The 16,647-nt window shown below is 21.7% G+C and overlaps 1 long non-coding RNA gene across 1 annotated transcript; it reads left to right on the top strand.

Moving 5' to 3' along the window:
- Positions 1 to 9,892: 9,892 nt before the first annotated feature.
- On the top strand, positions 9,893 to 13,427 carry LOC135922559 (uncharacterized). Its single transcript, XR_010570960.1, has 2 exons — positions 9,893 to 10,003; positions 13,277 to 13,427. It is a non-coding gene; the product is annotated as an uncharacterized LOC135922559 (long non-coding RNA).
- The last annotated feature ends 3,220 nt before the right edge of the window (positions 13,428 to 16,647 follow it).

The following is a 16,647-nucleotide window of genomic DNA, read 5'->3' as shown; positions in this document are numbered from 1 at the left end:
AGAAAATTAATCTGTATTCATGTATATATAAATATGTAAATTATTACATTTTCAAACTTTCCTTAAAAGAATTCTGATTAAATAAATTTTTATCTGATAATTTAATTGTATTTTATTTTAAAAGTTGATCTACATGTCCCCTTAATACCCCATATTTTCATTTTGGTTTATTTGATATAGCGTATTGCTATATTTTTTTGTTTAAGATAATGCCTTGGTCCTATTTTTTTGACTCGAAATATTTTGTACCAAATTTTGTCTCCGATATTCCATAGTTCTGTTTTTTAGGTAAAGTGTCGTAAAAAATATAGTTCGTTGTCTTTTTTTTAAAATATATTTTAATTAGTCCCATTTGGTTCTCATGTACATGATTAAACATTACGTTTCTTTGAAAGAATATCTGATTGTGGTTAGGTGCATTTCTTCAATCGAACAAAAAAAAATTCAAAAGCGATATATAAGTTTATATCATTTTGCTCAATGATGCACCTTTTCATGATGTGCATCATATTAGATCTCCAGAAACAATGTAAATATTGCGATAGAGCATGAAAATAGATTTTTTTATATATTAAGATTAGTCAGACATACCGATATTATTTTGCCGATAAGAATTAATTCGGTCATAGAAAAGATTATTTAGCTAAGGGGTACTTGTTGCAGGCATGAAAAGAACTATTCTACCTAAGTCAATTCATTTACAGAGTTCCAATCGCACTCCCCCTAGGATTGAAAGCTTTCGTGCAATATATGATTGTTGTCTGAGCCATATTTGCAATTGAAATTGTGTTTGGATCGATTTTACATGCTTATAAGATGAGTATTGATGCGATATTTTTTATGGTTATAAAACCTTTCCCTAGACCGCTTAATCGAGGCTACTGCAGGATAATAAATAATCCCCTTATTTTACTTAAATAAAATGTATAAAATATATATAAACCAAATCTTCATTATTGATAAATTTATTTATTTTAAAAATTTAAATTCATGTATAACTATTTTCAAAAAAATTTCTAATATATGAAAAGAGACACAAATGATTTAACTCATTCTATAAAATCGGAGATAGAACTTCCCCACAATACATGAATAATTATATTGTAAAATGGCGATTTGTATATTTTTGTTTTAAAAAAATAAAATTCTTTGGGTTCTGATGTAAGGACTCTTACGCCTATATTTTTTGAAAATTTTAAAGTTTCGCATGACATATGTCCAAGGCAAGAGATAACGATTGGTAAAAAAAAAAATTTCTTAATTTCTTTTTCTCAGCGATATCAACCGGGTCAGAATTTAAATTTTATGGAAAATGAAGAGACGCATGTGACAAATTAATGATTTACCAAAAGACCAAGGCACTTAAGTTAAGCCATCTGGTCTTAGGCCATCATCTAATGATAAATTAGCAGACTCCAGGATGCTTGGTATTCGGGCCCTCGTAAAAGAATTACTAATAACTTAATTAATTGCTGCGTGTCTTGCATGTCTGCCTTTACTATATAAACAATTAAAACCATGCCTTCCTTTGGAATCAACTATTATTTTACATTTTATGCATATATATTGTTGAACTATGTTACATCCAATTCGATGGCCTATCAACTCTAGATTGTTCATCTAATAAGAGATTACCCTAGGTTAAGACTTGGTATGGCTTTCAGCCATTCATAATTACTAGTACAGTCAGCATTTTGTAATAATTGAATATATTCTAAAAAGTGGGGGGGGGGGGTTGATGAGAGTATTAAAAAAATTTTTTTAATTAAACGTTCAAAAATTGATTGATAACAGTTTCAGTTAGAGCTAAAGAAATTCTAATTAATTGCAAAACTCACGGATCATTTTATTAAAAGATAATAATATAATTCATAACATCCTTATTAACTATTTAATATTTTCAATGCCGTTGAATTAGCAATTAAAAGTAGCTCAATGTGTAATATATTAACTTTAAATTACTTGTATTTTTGTTTAAGGATACAATTTTTGGTAATTGAATTGATTTCTGGTAAGTATACTTTCTATCAATATAAAAAAATATTATTGTTAAAGTTAAATCATCTTTTTCGATCTTTTCATTTTGATTAAAATAAAAATTATATATTTTATTCTTATATAAACTTTTTATATATCTCAAACACCACATTGGCAGCGACTAAGTTTTAAGAGACGTGTTAAATTAAAAGGTTTAAATAGAATAAGAATATTATAGGATGCCTAACAAAGACTCGAAATTAGTTCTGAAGAAATATTAAGGAACGTCAAGTCAATTCCATATTCCTAGAATTTTACTCAATATTTTATTTTTTAATAAATTGACCAAATACCGGTGGTAAAAAAATATATCAGATAAAATTTATGAGTCTATATAAATGTTAATTAAGGAAATTGTTTTCAATTGATTTTTATTATTTGAATTGAACATAACGATTAGTTTTTGAGCTTATGAATCTATAATCTATTTCTTTAAAACTAAAGTTTAACAAGAGGATATCCCGAAAAAATTATAGCATTAATATAATATGAAACTTTCATATATCTTAGAGAAGGTTAATATTCAAATTCAACCATGGATAGGGAGACTTTTTTTTATTTTTTATTGTCTCGATACTATTACATATATATTTATAATATAATACAAATAAAATCGTGTTTTTTTTGTTTATGACTATAAGCATTGATTGAGGGATGATCTTGTAATTCGACTTGTGTTCCAACCCAGAAAGAATCGACTGAACCTAACCTAAGTACTTCGGTGCTATAAGTATAAAATATAACTGATCAAAAGTTAGCGCATGATTTCGCTAATAGATATTAAAAATGGGTCCTATAGTATTTTAATAAAATCTGATTTTTATTTCGTTAACGCTTAGTTTTAACATTATCTCTCAGAGAAAGTAATTTATTTGAACTCTTTTTTTTTTGATAAATAATTTTATAGAAATGTTTTTATAATATAACTAACGGGATTTAACCATTTTATTAACGTTGGTACATACTGTATCGCACATTTAATCACAGCACAATGGTACACTAATGGAGCTACTAAAAGGGACTTTGCTATAGACACCGTCAATTCTTATTGCATAATAAAATTTTTATAAAAAAATTCCTCAATCGTAAGCAAACGCCATTTAATCGTTAAAAAGTATTAAATTAGTTAAATTATTTTAAAAGAAAACGCAAAATCGCATGCATTAAAGAAAAATAGTTGTGTTTGGAAGGATATAAGCTGTATCTGTTTTATCACGCTTTAAAAAAAAACTTAAAAATTAGTATTACATGACCTGTAGAATACATCGGATATAACAAAAAAAAAAGAAATAAAATAGTATTCAATAACTTAATTTTAGCGAAAATAGCTTTAAAAATAAAATTTTTTATCAAAATAATAAATGAATCACATAAATTAATATAAATAAGTATACCAAGCCAAAAGAGGGTATTATATTTATTTTTAGATTTTTGAAAATAAAAACTTATAGTAATTTAAAACTTAAATTATATGTTTGACTAAAATAAAAAAAATAGTTTAAAATTAAATTTATAACAAAAAATATTAAATTTCTGATTATCCTCTTCAATGGATATAACCATTTACCAATGTGATGGTGAATAATGATGTTTTTTTAATTATTAATTAATTTCCAATTTGTCGAATATTATAATTATTTTTGTTTAACTATATAAAAATTTAAACTTTTCTGCGATTTTATTATTAATCATAATATTAAATTAGAAAGGTATTTTACTATTATTTGGAAAATATTAAGATTCCATTTCAATCTAAAAATATTTGAAAAATATAAGCCCTAACCCTATTATAATCGGGTTCACATATCTAATCGTGACCTAGAGTCTTAAAATAGCCATTTTGAAAAAATATGGGTGTAAGATTAAAATAATATTATAATTACAGCTGGGTTCTTTCTTTCTTTCTTTCTTCCTTCCTTCTTTCTTTTTTTCTTACTTTCGTGTCAATCGCAGAAAGATAATTTCTGAAATCAAATTTTTAAAATGTAAAAATCGCCTTGTTGTAAAGGTTGAAAGATTCCTCATAATATAATCACTAATTCCTTATTCCAATATATGGGAAGATATATAAAAAAAATACATTGCTAAATAATTTTATGAGTAAAATTTTAAATAATTTACATTAATTTATGCTTTAATATAATTTTACAAAAAATTTAATTCTAAAAATGACGTGCTTAAATAAAAATGTTTATAAAATTTTTCTCTAGATAAGCATTTTTTTTGTTTTCTCTTTTGTGTAAATATTTTTTTTATTTTCATTTATTATTAACAAATTTCTTGGAAATTAAGCAAGAAATTGAATAAATTTTTTTTTATTTTTTATAGGTAAATCGGAGTTATAAGCAATAATATTATATAATATAATATTAGTCATATTACTAAAAATCATTTGTTACTAATTATATAGTTTGGGTAAAAAAAAATTAAAAATTCAATCTCTAAAAATGAATAAAGTGCTACTGATACTTTCCATAATCATTCTGACAATATTCCAATTCGATGGTGAATAAATATATATTTTTTATGTCATCAATAATTTATAGCAAATATTTTTTTTAATTATTCTTTTAAAATTATTTTAAAACTTCTAAAAGATTTATTAATATTTAAAATTTAATTTAAGAAAACTCAATTTCTATTTACAATTATCAGACTTTCAGGCCAGCTCGAACCGAACTTAGAAACAGCGGATATAACCGGTCTGGCAAAATTTTAATAGAAATATTATGTTAAAAAAATCAATGCTGAAAAAATAAAATAGATTTTAAACCATAAAAGTAGTTATTAAATTTTAAATTATATCAATAATCATACCAAGGTTTCAAATTATTTAGACAGACCCTAAAAATATTGTCTTCAGGAAGTCTCTGATAAAATTGGAAATTAGTAGCATCAATATTGATAAAATTTATTTAAAAAATTTGTTGTCTATTTTTTGTAGTTGCAAATAGCCTTAAATAGAAAACAATTAAATTAGAATTTTAAATTTTAGAGGGCTAGTTAGTATCTATATAACATCTTCTTAATCATCATTGAGTAATCTTTTTAAATTTTGTTTTTTAAATTTTTAGACTGAATTTATCATTATTATTACTAAAAAGTATTTAATATTCGATAGAATAATAAACTAATGGTACAAATTTAAGGATCCATCATTTATAATTTTAAATAATAACAACCATCATAAAACAAACTTTAGTAATAAATTTAATATAAGTTAACTTTGATATATGTTAAACAATGATGACTGTAATATTGAGAAAAGGACTTGAAAGATAATTTTTAAAAAATTTATATCAACACAATATCAGACCTTGGATAGAATCTTAAAGTGGTGACATTTTAAAAATCAGTACTCTTAGCTTAAAAATAAATATAAATTATAAACCCGATCTGGGGAAATTTTAAATCATATATAATCGGAAAATAATATTAACAGATCATTTGCCATTCATCTATTGCCTTACATTTTAATCTCTCTTTTAAAGGGTTAAACTATTTTCAAATAATGCAGTAGACATTTACGGCATTTTTAAAAATGTCATTGATGTAAATATAAATGCCTCATATATTTTAAGTGAATTTAAAATATAATTTACGGCATTTTTAAAAATGTCATTGATGTAAATATAAATGCCTCATATACTTTAAGTGAATTTAAAATATAGGGATATAGAAGTACCCTTAAATATGAATGAATATTATTTCTCATATTTTATAAGTGTTAATTTATAAAAATTTAAATAAATTGTATCAATATATTATGTAATTAATATTAAATTGTTCAAAAATACTATATATATAATATAGAAATAATTATTTTTTTATATAAACACAAAATGTTTTTAACGCGTTGTGTAAAGTTTTTCAGGGTTTTGATATTCAAAAATCAATTTTTCTAGAAATTAAGTTCAAGAGATTAGAATAAAAAAATATTTATCATTTTCTTATAAATTATACAAAGATATTAAAAATTTAATCCAATCAAAAAGAGCCAACTCTAGATAAATAATTTTTTTTATCAGATTTTCATTTTTTTTTCATTTTTATATTAACAAATTTTCTTGGAAATTTTTATAAAAAAATTTATTTTTGTATTTTTTTTTATCTTCTTTAAATTATAGTTTAAAAGCAATAATATTATAAAAATATATTTTATCGAGTCATCAAAACATTTTTTTTAAATTTTTTTGTTAATTTATAAGAAAAATAAATTTTTTTTTTTTTACTAAGTTAAAAATAAAGTGTAATTCATTCTAAATTATTAATAATTATACAGTTGAGACAAATATAAAATTGGCTTTAAAATTAAATATAAAAAAACTATGAATAAACTGCTATTGATTCTTTCCTTATTGATTCTGACTCTATGCCAATTTGATAGTAAGTAAATCTATAACATATTCATATTAAAAACATAATATTTTGGACGTTTAAGGGTATGTCCTGGTTTCGATGGAACTTATTTTTGTTTTAATACATAACAGCTCTTGAAGGACACCCTTTTTTCGGTTTGTTGGTTGCTGTTTTGCATAGTTATATTTTGTATTTTTTTTCTTTTGTTATTTTGTTTTTTAATGTGTGTTTTGAAAAACAAATTATAAATCCGATCAGATACGAAATATTATATTGTAAAATTAATTTGGAAATCGTATTTGCTGTTCATATAAAAAATGATATTTCTTTCTTTCTTTGTTTCTTTCTTTTTCTTTTTTCTTTCTTTTTCTTTCTTTTATGTACTAAAAATTTATTACCTTCGAATTTTGTTTTAAATTTTACAGAATATAATACTAAACATATTTAATATTCAAATTTTTTTTTATGTTTAGCTGTTACTCCGAGTAAATATTTTATCTATCTTAATTATTCAATAACGATTACAATCAATGTTCTTTGCTAAATATCTAAATAACTTATAATATTTTAAAGAACATATATAAATAATTATTAATAAGATTAATTATATTTATATATATACATTAAACAATGATGACTTTTTTATTGTAATTACTATGGTTGGTTGAAAAGGGCAAACCTTTCTACTATCTATATATAAAATCGTGAGACTATTAGATAATATTTTGTTTAGCTAAAATCTTCCTAATTATTTTTTATGAAGTTTTTGACATCACTAATCATAATTATATCATACATATTTTTTATTTCTAGAGAATAACAAGAAAAATAAATGTATATAGAATATATATTAGAATAGAAAATTTATAGTATAGATATTCAAAATTAAATTCATCTTTTTAACTTTAAAATGGTAGAATTGAATCAAAATACTTATACATTTATATATCTCTAAATTTACAAATTATGGTCTATTTAATTATAATGATCTTTTAATGACTTAAACATTCATATACCAAATATTTATATATCAAATATATAGATGATGGTTACCTTTATAATTTATGAAATTATAGTTGTCAAAATTAATTTCTATGATAATTTATGCTATATATAATTACCATTTTTTTTATTATTTTAAGTCAACGCCAGACAAAAGGGTAAACAAAACACTATTTAATCAATTTTTAAGAGCGATTATATTCATATATTTCTAATCTAAACAGAATGAACGTTCAATATGGCTCTTTTTTTAAAAACTTCTGAAACTTAATGTAATGAAGCGGTGTAAACTTGAAATAAAATATTAAATTATGGCCTTTATTAGGAAAATGTTTTGAATATTTATTAAAAATATAATGTTAAAAAAATTAATATTATTCGGTGGGTTATACACAGGGGATTTACCAATTTTATATATTAATTTAGTAAATTTTTATTTTTTTTTTTATTTTTTAAAATATTTATTAAATTCGTGATGTATAAAACATGATAAAATAAAATAAAAAAAAAAGTATTTTTATATTAAATTATTTTAAAATAAAATAATAATATCAATCATCAAAATTTAGTTAGGATATTTATAGTTAATAAAATGTTATTAAATTTTTAAAGCAATATTGAGCCATGATATGGAAACTAATATTTATAAAATTGCGAGGACTAGCCTATATTTATTTTTTCAAATTTATGATATCCACGAACATCAGAATCGTTAATAGTATTTTGCAAGACTACAAAAAATATTTTTGGTTGGAAAAACTCCGGTAAGAAAAACCAAAAAATTAAAACAGCGGGGAAAAAAAATTATATGAGGAATGTTGTTAAAGGGCTCGTTTTGAGTCTAATTTTGAAAACGGCTAACAATATTTTGGCAAGGAAAATATTGCCATAAGCCTAGAGATTTCGATAATATAATGGTCTAGACCTTTGTTCTCTATGAGATAAATCTCTTGCATATTATTTCTCTGGATGAAGTATTTAGTTAAACTTTTTAATCACACTAAAAAAATTAGTATTATGTAAGCATCGAAATTTGGTAGAGTTATCCAAGCATTTCTGCCAAACCTATGTGCAAAATCCTTAGGATTACATAATGTTATTTTGGTTATAATTTTAATAGGGCCGATTTATAAAACTAACCCGAATTGAGCTTTTTAATAAACACTATATATAATACATAAAAATATTATCATATAATAAGTATATACCAAGCCAAAAAAGGGCAATATATTATTTTTAAATTTTGTAAAAAAAAAATCTTATTTAAATTTAGAACTTTTTAATTATACTTTTAATTTAAAAAAATAGAAGCTTTTATTAAAATTAAATTTCTAACAAAATGATTATATTTTCTGATATCCTTCTTCAATGATCTTGGCCATTTATGATGATGATTTTTGATGTTTTATTAATTAATTTCCAATTTGTCATATATTATTTATTTTTGTTTTATTTATATAAAATTTATACTTTAACCGTGATTTAATTATTATTCATATAATTAAATTAGAAAGGTAAATATTTAGATCTCAATTTAAAATCATTGTAGACATATAGGCCCTATTCCTATCATATTGGGGTTAACACATCTAATCATGACCTAGAATCTTAAAAAAGTTATTTTTAAAAATATGAGTATAAGACTAAAAATAAAATATTAATTTCAACCATACCCGAGAAATTTTTAATTATACAAAAACTAATAAATAATTTTATGGGCCATGTGATGTCTTATATTTTTATAATTTCTCTTTAAAAGGATTCATAAAACTATTTTTCAAATATCCGTATATTTGTCATATTAGGATATGGAATGCATGGGGATCTTAAATTTTAATTATTTTCTGACAATGATTATTAAATTTAATTTAACCGAAATGTATTCAAGGCATATGTGGAAATAGCGAAAATGTGAATTTTAGATATATTGCAAATCTCTATAAAAAATTGGTAGAAATTAAGAATAGCATAAAAGTTCACAAACAAGGAACAAACTTTTCAATCAAATTTTTAAATCGCCCTAAAATAAGGTGATTTAAAGGTTGAAAGGTACCTAATCATCACTAATTCCCTATTCCAATCTTAGGCATATATATAAAAAAAATATATATTGCTAAATAAATTTTTATTAAACAATAATTCTAATAATTTTTAAGTATTGAATATATAAAATTTAAAAAATTTACATTAATTATACCTTTTATATAATTTTACGAAAAATTAATTAAAAATTGAAACGAGGAGAAAAAAAATAATTAAAATTTAATTCTATTAAAATGACGTGCCAAATAAAAATGTTTATTAAATTTTCTCTAGATAAACACTATTTGGCAAAATTTCTCTCTTGTGTAAATATTTTTTTATTTCCATTTAATATTAACAAAAATCTTAAAAAATTAAGCAAGAAATTTGATAAAAATTTTTTTTATATATGTAGATAAATTTGAGTTAAAGGCAATAATATTTTATAATATAATATATTAGTCATCAAAAAAATAATTTGAATTATTTACTAATTATATTAGCTTGGGTGAAAAAAAAATACTAAAAATGATAAAACTGCTATTGATTTTTTCCATCACGGTACCAATATTCCAATTCGACGGTGAATAAATATATATACTTTTTTTATGTCATCAATAATTTATAACATATTTTTTTTATTATTCTTTTAAAATTATATAAACTTTCAAAAGTTATTAAATATTTAAAATTTAAAGTAAGAAAACTCAATTTCTATTTTACAATTGTCAGACTAGCAGGCCCGCCTGAACCGAACTTAGAAACAACGGATGTAACCGGTCTGGCTAGGGTTTTTTTTAATAGTTAATGCTATTTTTAAAAAAATAAAAATTTATTATAAACCATGTCCGATGTTATTAAATTTTAAATTATATCAATAATCATACCGAGGTTTCATATAATCAATCCTCAAAACCGTACGGATGCCAAAATTGTTTCTAATAAAAAATACATTTTAAAATCTAGATATGGTAGAGGACATAAATGGATAATAAATATTAAAAATTTAAAATCAGGCTTAACATTAAAATAACTTGGGTTAATCAAAAAAAAAGTTAAAAAAAAAATTAAATTCAGTTCTAAAAATAGGAGAAAAATTTCTTTTTACACAGATTCTACCCTACAAATATTGTCAGTTTATGATAAAGTTAGAAATTAGTTGTATCAATATTAATCATTAAAAAAATTTGTTGTTCTGTTTTTCAATTTAAAAAGTGGTAGCATATAGTTTTAATAGAAGAAAATTTAATTAGAATCTTAAATCGTAGAGAGCTAGTTATTATCTATATAATATTTTCTTATTTATTAAGTAATCTTTTCCCTAATAATGGCTCTAAATAATTCTTATACCATTGAATTTTGTTTTATAAAATTATTTATTAATTTTTAACCCGAATATATTATTATCAATAATACTAAGCGTTATTTAATATCCGATATAATATAAATTTATGTTTAGTTGATCCTTCCTTGCTTAAAATATCTGGCTTACAATATAATGATTACAATCAATATGATAGACCTATAAAAAATAATAATATAATATATATTTTTTAATCCTCTGTAATTTTAAATGAAAATCGAAAATAAAAATTTCATATAATAATAAATTAATAATTAAAAGTACATTATCCGTCATTGTACTGCCTCATAACAAACATTGATAATTAATATATGTTAAATTATATTTAAATATGTTAAACAATAATGACTGTAATTATTGAGGAAAGCCTTTATTAGATAATTTTTTAAAAACTAAATTCAACATTAACTCAGGATAAGAGTCCTAATAGCATTTTAAAAATTAAGGCATAGCTTATAATATAAATATGAATTAAAACGCGATTTAGGAAATTTTAATGATTGTAAATCCTTTAACGAGCGATTTAAAAAATTTTAATATCCGATTTAACCGGAAATATATTCTAGCATGTGTAGAGTATTTACACTATAAATTTCAATCAACTTCAACCATAGACATTTTAGTATTTATTTAATTTATATGAAAAATCCATGTAAAAAATTAATATATATTAGAAATAGTTCCAAAGATTTGGCTGAAATTGGCTGATATTTATGGGGAATCTACACATTCTAAAATAAATTTCGGGTAAAATCGAATTTTAAATTTTTTTAAATCGCATTCGTTAAAGGAATTAAGATCAAAAGATTCCGAATCCCCATACGTCATATATTCTAATTATTTCTAAAATAATTTAATCGATCATTTGCCATGTTCAAATAAATTTATTTATAATAGAAATAATATATATATATATATATATAACGATTTTAACACGTGTAAACTTTTCCAGAGTTTTTATATTCAAAAATCAATTTTTGTAGATATTAATTCAGAGAGATTAGAAATAATAACATATTTTTATCATTTTCTAAACAATTAAAATTTATTCCAATCAAAAATAGCCAAATAAAAATGTTTATAACATTTTCTCTAGATAAATAAATTATTTTTTCCAGAATTTTCTCTTCTTGTGTAAATATGCATTTTACTTTTTTCATTTATATTAACAAATTTCTTGGAAATTCATGCAGAAAAAAATTTATATATAAAAAAATTGTTTTTATCTTCTTTTTATTTAAATAAATAGGAATTTAAATATTATAAAAATTAACTAATCATCAATACATAATTTTTAAAAAAATATTTTTTTGTTAATTTTTAAGATAAAAAGAAAATTATACCTAAGTTAAATAAAAGTGTTTTATTCATAACTAAACTATTATAGTTGGAAACAAAAAATAATTGGCTTTAAAATTAAATATATAAAGAAAAAATGAATTTGTAAAGATTCTATCCTTATTGATCTGAATCTATGCCAATTTGACGGTAAGTAAATATATTGTATTTTATCAGAAAAATGATATTTTGAACTTTAATGGTACATGTTCTGGTTTCGATCTAACTTATTTTTGATTGACACCTAACAGCTTTTGAACTAAGACATCTTATTTTTAGGTCTTTTTGGGATTTAGTATTCGATTTTACATTTATTTCGTATTTTTTTTTGTTGTATTGTTTTGTTTTATTTTATGATGGTTTAAAAAAAACAAATTAAACCCGATCCGATGCGAAATAGTATATTAAAAAATTTACCTCTAGGAAAATCATATTTGCTTCTCATATACAAAATTTCTTTCTTTCTTTCTTTCTTATTACTTTCTTATCGATTCGATTAGTAGCATTAAAATAAATTTAACCAAAAGAAAAAAATAAAAAAAAATTAACCATAGCCTAAAAGTTAGGTTCATTCTGCGAATAATTTAAAATTTGAAATTAATTGGTGTCAATAATTAAAAATTGGTTTTTTTTTCGATTAAAAAAAATTAATTGCTCGAAAAAAATAAATTAGAGTCTATCAAGATTGGATTATTATTTTATATATGCATTAGCTATAGATAGCTCTATTACCTTAATATTTTGTTTTTAATTTGATAAAATATAATACTAAACATATTTAATATTCAATTTTAATACAATAAATTTTTTTTTATGTATAGCTGTTACTTCAAGTAAATAATAACTTTTACAATATAGTTATTAACAAGTCCTGAAGGAAGGAAGGAAGGAAAGGAAAGGAAAGGACTCTTTCTCTTCTTCTTTCTTTCTTTCTTAATATTTTAATAGAACATATGTAAATAATTATTAATAAGATTAATTATATTTATACATAAATTTAACATTGATCACTTTTTATCCTAATTATGAACCTTTCTACATTCTATATAAGAAATTGTGAGACTCTTAGATAATATTGTTTTGGCTTAAATCTTCCTAATTATTTTTATGAGGTTTTTATACAACAATATTATATATATTTTTTAATATTTATAGAGAATGACAGCATCAAAGAAAAGAAATGTATTACAATATATATTAGCTATAGATATTCAATATTTCTTTTTAACTAATTAACATTGAAGAATTAGATGAAAATACTTATACATTCATATAACTCTAAATAAACCATTTATAGCCTATTTAATTATAATGATCTTTATAGAAGAAAATGACGTCTATTCCACTTAATACTTTATTTAATGGCTTAAAATTCAATTACCAAAGATTTATATATATCAAATATAAAGATGAGGATTTTACCTTTATAACTCTTAAGATTATATTTGTCAAAAATATTTTATTTATTAATTTGTATATAATTACCATTTTTTATTAACTTAAGTCAACGCCACACTTGAGGGTTAACAAAACACTATTTTATTTATTTTGAATGTTAAAGACTATACTCAAATTTTTATAACAGAATGAACCTGAAATATGGTCCTTTTTTAAAATACCTTTGATCAACATTTTATAATAAATTATACAACTTTAAAGGTTAAGAAGAGGTATATGCTTGAAATAAAATATTGCTTGTCAAATCATGGCCTTAATTAGGAAAATTGTTTTGAATATAATATTTTTAGAATATATGTTAAAAATAAAATAATAATATCCATTATCAAAATATAATTATGTATTTATAGTTAATCTTGTTTCAAAATATTATTAAATTATTTATTTTGAAAGAAATATTGATTGAGGCTATGATACGGGCTAAACTAATAAACCAATATTAATAAAATTGTGAGAGCTATCCTATATCCATATTTTTTAAATTATGTTAGTATATACAAACATAAGATTCTTAAATCTTTAGCAATAATGCAAGAAAACTACAAAATATATTTTAGGATTAAAAAAAAACAATGGCAAAAAAACCCCTATGAATAAAAAACAGTGGGGAAAAAATTATTAATAAAATAACTTTATACTGCTAAAAATTAATTTTTAAGTATCTGGAAAAATAATTTATTATTATATTTTAAATAAAACCGAATTTAATTATACATTAAATACCATGCATCAGTGACGTAGCTACTGGGGGGGGGGGCTCTGGTTTGGTTAACCCCAGAGCAATATTTTTTTAGGTTATACGTTCAAAAGACTCAAAAGTGACTTTATATCAAATAAATACAATGAATATTTATATTTCTGGTTTTGATAGGCTTGAGCAATATTTTTTTGGCTAAAATATTGCGCTGTTTATATTATCAGCTCAGATAGAGCCGTTTAACAAGACTAATTAAAATGATAAGTTATTCTAGGAATTTTATATTATAAGGAAAACATATATTATTTTTAAGATAAACCAGAACGAAGGCCGGGCAAAAGGACCGAAAGCCCATTAATGGGGGGTCTGAGGGGCGCACCCCTATAGGTTTTAATATGTATTGACCAATTCTAAGTTTTTTAGCTACGCCAATGTTATGCACATTATGTCCAATGTATCGATTAAATTTAAGGGGAACGTCAAAAATTCTTACCTAGATAAATATTTAGTATTTAATTTTATAGGTGACAATATACAGGCTTTTTTGAATAAATGGATGAATAATTTATATTATGAAATTTTTTTAATTTATATCCACATTGAAAAAAAAAAAATTTTCAAAAATGTAGAATTCCTAATATTTTGATATATTATATATTATAGAATTTTCTTATTTATAAATTGAAATAGTTTTTTATATAAAATTATATTCAAAAATTAACATAAAATTTTTTTTTAATTGCAAAAAAAGATAAAGAAAGCACTTTAAGAAATTAAAAAATATATAATTTATTGAAACAAAAAAATATAACACAATATTTTAAATAATAATTATTTATATATTTTTAATAGGAATATTAAGTAAGAAAAATATCACAATTTCTAAAATAAACATATTAAAATTCTTAATAAATTATTTAAATAATTTATTTATATAAAATAAATTAAAGAAAAATATAAAGATATCAAAGGTAAATATGATAGGCATATAATTCAATTTATTAAAATTAGAATAAGAAATTTTCATATCTCAAGAAAACTGAACCAAATTAAGCACATTTATTTCAAATTCTATTATTTAATTTTTATATTAAAAAGAATGATTATTTTAAATGAGAGATTTTTTTTTCTAAACCGTTTATTCAATTCAATAGGATTAAAGATTATATATATATTCAACACAATATATATTATTATTTAAATTTAATTAGATTTTTCAGAATTACAACTTAAATGTAAGTATTTTATTTATTATTAATTTGAAAATGTTATAACCAAATTAGCTGTTTAAAATTAGAGTTTCCTAAATATAATTTCCAGTCATGTCAAGTTTTTTTGATAAAATTAAAATTATAAGCTTTTCCTCTTTTACAAAATCAAAATCTTAAAACTATATTTTAAAATTATTTTAATTTTGATTTAAATACTTATTCTTCTTTTTTATTTTTCTCAACAATTTTTTGAATAATCATATTTGATCTATAATTGAAATAAAAATTTTCTACATTAATTTGGATGCTACACTTCTGTTCTTTTTAAAATAAATGTTTTTCTATCAGGAGTTATTGTTGTCTAAAAAAATAAGCGGTCCATAATACCTCTAAATCAATTGTTACCTCTATTTTTCATTACAAATTTATTTTCTTCTTTGCCTGCTTGAAGTAGGAAAATATTCTCATGATAAAATTTTACCTAGCAAAATATTTTAAAATTTTCTTAACATCTTATATTAGAAAATTGGGCCCATTTTCGTATAAAAAATAATTTTTCAATTCGTTAATCCTCAAAATTTCATTATCTTAATGTATACACCAAATAAAAAATATATAACCCCCCACCATTAGTCATTTTTTTTTTCGAAAATAAATTTTATTTTTACTCTATTATGATCGATAATCCTTGAAACATTTAGAACTGATGCTAAGGGCCTATAAATTCAATAGTCAAATACAAAACCTACTAGCCACAATATATTTATGGTATTGCGTCATTACAGAGAAACTTTTACAGAGAAAACAATTATAGAGAAACTTTTACAGAGAAAACCATTATAGAGAATGTCGTTTATAGAGAATTATTTTATAGAGAATGTATTTAACAGAGAAATTTTTATAGAGAAAACAATTATAGAGAATGTCGTTTACAGAGAATGATTTTACAGAGAATGATTTTACAGAGAATGATTTTACAGAAAATGATTTTATAGAGAATGATTTTATAGAGAATGATTTTATAGAGAAAGTTTTTATAGAGAATGATTTTACAGAGAATGATTTTATAGAGAATGTATTTTATAGAGACTTATTTTAAATTTTTTTTTATTAAATATGATTATTTTATAAAAAAAATTTTTAAATGATTATTTTATAAA

The sequence above is a fragment of the Gordionus sp. m RMFG-2023 genome, chromosome 1 (assembly GCF_954871325.1).
Source record: "Gordionus sp. m RMFG-2023 chromosome 1, tfGorSpeb1-WG-v2, whole genome shotgun sequence".
Lineage (NCBI taxonomy): Eukaryota > Metazoa > Nematomorpha > Gordioida > Chordodea > Parachordodidae > Gordionus > Gordionus sp. m RMFG-2023.
The sequence above is the reverse complement of the archived record's forward strand: the minus strand, read 5'-3'. Positions and strand labels throughout refer to the sequence as shown.